Source organism: Toxorhynchites rutilus, chromosome 3, assembly GCF_029784135.1.
Source record: "Toxorhynchites rutilus septentrionalis strain SRP chromosome 3, ASM2978413v1, whole genome shotgun sequence".
Lineage (NCBI taxonomy): Eukaryota > Metazoa > Arthropoda > Insecta > Diptera > Culicidae > Toxorhynchites > Toxorhynchites rutilus.
This window is the reverse complement of record NC_073746.1, coordinates 161,363,826-161,369,267: the sequence shown is the minus strand read 5'-3', so window position 1 is coordinate 161,369,267 and position 5,442 is coordinate 161,363,826. Positions and strand designations below refer to the sequence as shown.

Sequence of the window (5,442 nt, the reverse complement as noted above, 5' to 3'; positions counted from 1 at the left end):
AGATGTGCAATAATTTCAGAAGGAAATGTAAAATACAATGATCGTTTGAAAATTCTTCCGTTTACATATGTTGGTAGTCCTAGGCATCATATCAAACGTAGAAGGACGTTCATCAAATTTAATTGTAACGAAGAACATTATCTATTAAAAAAATCTCTGTGCATTCTAAAAAAATATTCGAAGTGATAAACAAGTGGATTGCATGATATAATTGCGTAGTTCTACGTCGAAAATATGCGGTCGTGTCCTAGATACAACCCCTTACAATTTTTTTAGATTGGTATTACTGTCAGTGGTCTTAATGGTAATTATTATACATCGTCATTAAGTACAAGTTAACTTTTTTTGCTCGGTGATATTTGATATGATGTTGTCCATTCGGAATTCCTTCCGGAGAGCCAAACGGTCAATAGAGAGTATTGCCTTTGCGTTATGAGGTATTTAAAAGAGAAAATTCGTTGCAAAAGACCAGATTTGTGGAAGAATAACACTTGGATTTTGCACCACGATAACGCACCTGCTCATCGATCGATCGTTGTGAACGTATTTTAGATTAAAAAGGGCACGAATGTAATTGAATAAGCACCTTACTCTCCAGTAATGGCCCCGTGTGACTTTTTCCTATTTCCGAAATTAAAATTATCGCTTCGTTGGACCCATTTGACTGCATTGAAGACTTCGCTGCTGACTTCGAACTGAACGCAATTCCTGAGTACAGCTGTAAAAGGTGTTTCGAAGACTGGGTTGTTCGTTGGAAAACGTGTTTTACTTCAGAAGGAAGATAATAATGTTCAGGTGATTATGTAAATTTAGATGCCAAATAAAATATTTTCTTTGGAAACACAAATTCCCGGTATATATTTGACAGAATGTGAAAAGGAGGGATCTAATCATGACAAAATGTGTTGACATTTGAGAATGGAATGCTCATATGGTAAAAAGTGTATCCGCCCAACGTGGGGCTCGAACCCACGACCCTGAGATTAAGAGTCTCATGCTCTACCGACTGAGCTAGCCGGGCATCTGCTGTAACGTGGATTTATGCATATGAGTCATAAAAAAAAACATTAGTCGATTATATGGGAGTTTACGGATGAGACCCATCCAATAAACAATAGTTCGCGCTCGAAGCTTTTCGAAATAAATATTCACCGTTTTTTCCGGAAGTATGGCCACACGTATATTACCAAATCACCGAACTATCTTCACGTCCGGAATCTATAGTAGTTCTCACTCGTCGATCTGAACTATAAACAATAAACGGGAAAATGGAAGTCGTCAGGAACACTGCTTCGAAAATTACTTTAAGTTTATCGGCAAGGGCTCCAAAGCACTGCGCTTTGCTGCGCCTGGAGATTCCCGCGGTACATTCAATTTACAAAAATGTTGAGGAAATTTATGATTGCTTTTCGAATGTTGGCTTTCAGATTTTTGTTCGTGCAAACATCTACCGCGTGACCTTACAAGAAATAGTCTAATGGTGTAACTTCGCATGATCTCGACAGTCAAATGAATGTACCAAATTTCTCAACTACGGAATTCAAACTTATCCGCAATGAGTGGAAACAAAATAGAGTTACAAAATCAAAACGCATAGAATTTAATACTTTATTTCAATTTATTGTATTATCAATTATCGATCATATTTCAAAATGACAAATTTTGAACTAAATAATAACAGTTGAGTGACATCCAACCAGTGTATCCATATATTCATCTATACTGGAAAGGTTAAAAAACTGTTCCAGTTATACTTTTTCTCACCTAGTCTGTACCGAAATCTGTACCGTTAATATAATTGTTGTAGAAAAACCAATCCATTCTATTAGCATAAAACATATTACTCAAGCCTCGATGATGCTCGATAATGCTGTGGACATTTCTAAAGCGTTTCACTCACCGAGCCTCGAATTTTTGCTTGCTGTGCCTTCCATTCAGCCCACATCAAGAGCCTTTGCATAATATCAGTGTCGATCCTAGCTTCCAAAAATACTTATTGTGTGAATAGGAAATTGTCAGAAATTCGACTTGACATTTTGTCAAACATCTGAAAACAAACCGTATAGAGCAATTCCACGTCAAATCATCCGGCCACTGACCCGACCCTCTCCGATTTTTTTAAACTTGGTACTTATGATGGAAACTACCCGAAATCACAATTTTCATTGTAATATGAACAATTTAAATTACGACTCATTTTTGGAAAGAGCGTATTCAAAATCATTGATCCCACAAAAAATCGTAACTCAAAATCCAGATGTATGATAAGAATTTAATGTATGATAAAGTTGTTGTAAAATTAATTTTTTCTAATGCAAATAATTTTAGTGAAATGTTGGAATCTTAGTCGTATTGTGCAACAGCAGTAGGGGAAATGCGGTTAAAATGAACACCCTAAAAATATGCCCACTTACTGCATCCACATACCGCTCCCGGTCGTTTATTACTTACGAAAATAACAATGTGCCCTTTTTCATACACGTTTCGAAACTTTTGAGCTTGAAGTTGTAAGTATTTCCCTAATTCCTTTGTGAACGATAACAAATTTAGAAATTTAAGTACACCACCTCAGTTAGTAACTAATATGAAATGAAAAAAACGTGCATACAACGGGGAAATAAATGTCTATTTATTAGATAAAATTATTATTTGTCTTCGGATGGTGGTGGGGCACATTCGGACATCGTTCACGGGGCACTTCGGCAACTTTGTCCCCGGAAAATGTTGAACCTTTTCCAAAAACTTCACCGCGGAAAACCACCACTCGAAAACGGAAGAAAGCAAAATCACGAATTTTTACTGACTCTCATAGCAAGCAGTTTCCTTTCAGACAAATACTGATAAACAGAAAAAATGCAGAATATGCTGGAAATAAAAGGAAACGGAAGTAAGTGTCGATAAACATAGAGTTTTTATTTTTTCGTTGTCCGAAAGTGCCCCAGAACTGTCCGAAACTGTCCCACACAGGGGGCACATTCGGACAAAAAGGCAATTTTAAAAATTTCGAATAAACCTTTTGTAATCTCATTAATGTACACCTCTAACACGCTCTTATGATACATTGATGTCCAAATGACAACCAGGATGAATTCAGGATTTTTTTTAAGTTTACAAAAAATATTAAAAATCAAGGAAACGAAAGTGTCCGAATGTGCCCCCCTTTCCCATACATATTTCTTTAAAAGAAAAAAAGTTGTAATATCATTTTTTTAGTGTGCGGTTAAATTAAGCACCTAGCGGTGGTAAAATGAACACCTGTACATATAATGTTAAATGGGTTTGATTTATACGTTGTTCCATGTTCAAATTTGTTTGAATCATTATTGAGAAAGTAGGTATATCCATGAAATAATCTGGACATATTCACCTAGAGTAGTTATTAGAATTTTCTCATACGAACAAAAACCTAGTAAGAAACACATCACGCTTACCATATAGAGGTTTCGTTTGGTTTGGGGTGGCATATTTTCCAAGGGTGAAAACCACAAAAGGACCACCTTGAAGAGCAACATGTAATAAGATATATCAGCTCCAGAAAACGTAATTTCGTAAGTCGTTATCCGGTGGTAGCTCATTTTGCCCCAAATAACAAAGTAATTTCGAATGCGAATTAATCGCTGAAATCAAACAAATATCTGCTTAACTCTGATCGAATATGTGAACAGTCGCCCAAATTGATAATTTGTCGAAGATATCGAATATGTGAACAGTCGCCCAAACGAATAACTGAAATTTCACGGGAAATTCCTTAAATACGATGCGTGCAAAATTACATCCGAATGGCTACCGTGAGAGAAATTTCTGTTTTACTTTTTTGTTCTACATATGACAGTTTCATGCATAACAGTGTATCCTATATAGCTTCATATGTTTTATGAATAGGATAATCAAGAAGTGTCGATTGGTTTTTATTATTATTTTTTTATTATCGGAATTTGAGCGCCGGTTCATTTTACCAACCCTATTCCTTTTAACCGCATTTCCCCTATGCATTTTCGGATATCTCACGAACATGATTTTAATAAGTATAAATTGGTTATATCTCGAGAACGGTTAGTCACAGGATAAAGAGTTATTTATAGTATTTCATGTTGAATAACATGTAGATTCTATTTTTCATATTACTTACTCGACCGGTTCGGCGGAAATTTTTTATCAACATGTGAAAATGAATTATCCGAAGCGTTACACAGCCGTTTTTCAATATCTCATTTTTTAGATTTTTGTGAGCCTCTAAATGACGATTTTTTATTAAAAAACAACTCAGTTTTAACAAAAATGGCCGCCATTTTGGTAACTCTTAGATTTTTCAAAAACCCCTATGTAACGTTTTAGGTATTGTCCTAAAGATTCAAAATATCCATTGGAATTCGTTCTGCGACACCCCGTTGCTTCAGAACCGATACCACCAGCAAGGTACCGATTTTCAGACAGCATCTACTCATCCAGCTGTCAACAGCGTAATAATCATTTTTCGTGCACTCAAAGAATGGAAAATACAACTTCAAATATACCTTAAACTATAACAAAAATACCCAAACACTTCACTTTATTCGTAATATTCGAAAAAAAATCACGAAAATGCATTATTTCCTGGCCTCCCAGACAGGGGTCTCCACTTAAAAAAAGATGCGAGCCGGTTTATGTAGTATATCCTGAACGTTTCTGGAATTTTATATTGTAACAGCCATTAGGATCATATCATATCAGAAGATAAATTTATTCAAAAAAAATGTTTATAATTATTCTTATACAGTGAAACTAATTCTTCGGGGCATTGAAATCCAAAATAATTACATGAAAAGTAATACTTTATGTGCAACTACAATCCTTCTCAAACTCGTTCGTCTTCTATCCAAAAAAAAAAGTACATTTATCAAGCTCATTAGTTGTGATGAATGGAAAGTGAAAAAGCATGAGATGTTAATGAAGAGGAAGCGGCAACGCGATACAACCGACCAAAGAAAAACTGAAATCCAATCTCGATTCAATCTTTCGCCGGGGCAGCGGGAAGACGCAAAAACAGACCAAAACAAAAACCAGAGAAATGAACCGTCGTTGAATTCAACCTTGAAAAACGTTATGTAATCAAAACATGATTTTCGAGAGCCGGTTTGTGCCCAGTCCCGACAGTGAACAAAAAATTAGGCTAGTGTTGCGGTGAGACGGAGAGATAATGTGGCGAATGTCGGTCGATCCGTGCTTACCTGCACCGAGTCGCTAGCGAAAGTAAGTCAGTTGGAGTCTGCGAGAGCAATCACCTCTAGATCGCGATGCGAGATGAACTTGTTCGTGATTTCGAACTTCGTGATACAATCATTTGATGCGATCGTGGGCGCGATGAATGGATTGCGATTTATTAAAAGAGCATTTTTATCTGTAGATCGAATCGATCCGAGCGATGTTTGCTAATTTTGTTCAATGAACAAAAAATAAATCTTC

The 5,442-nt window shown here is 36.1% G+C and overlaps 1 non-coding gene across 1 annotated transcript; it reads right to left on the bottom strand.

Annotated features, from left to right (window-relative positions):
• Positions 1 to 948: 948 nt before the first annotated feature.
• On the bottom strand, positions 949 to 1,021 carry Trnak-cuu (transfer RNA lysine (anticodon CUU)). The gene has a single exon. It is a non-coding gene; the product is annotated as a tRNA-Lys (tRNA).
• Between the last annotated feature and the right edge of the window lie 4,421 nt (positions 1,022 to 5,442).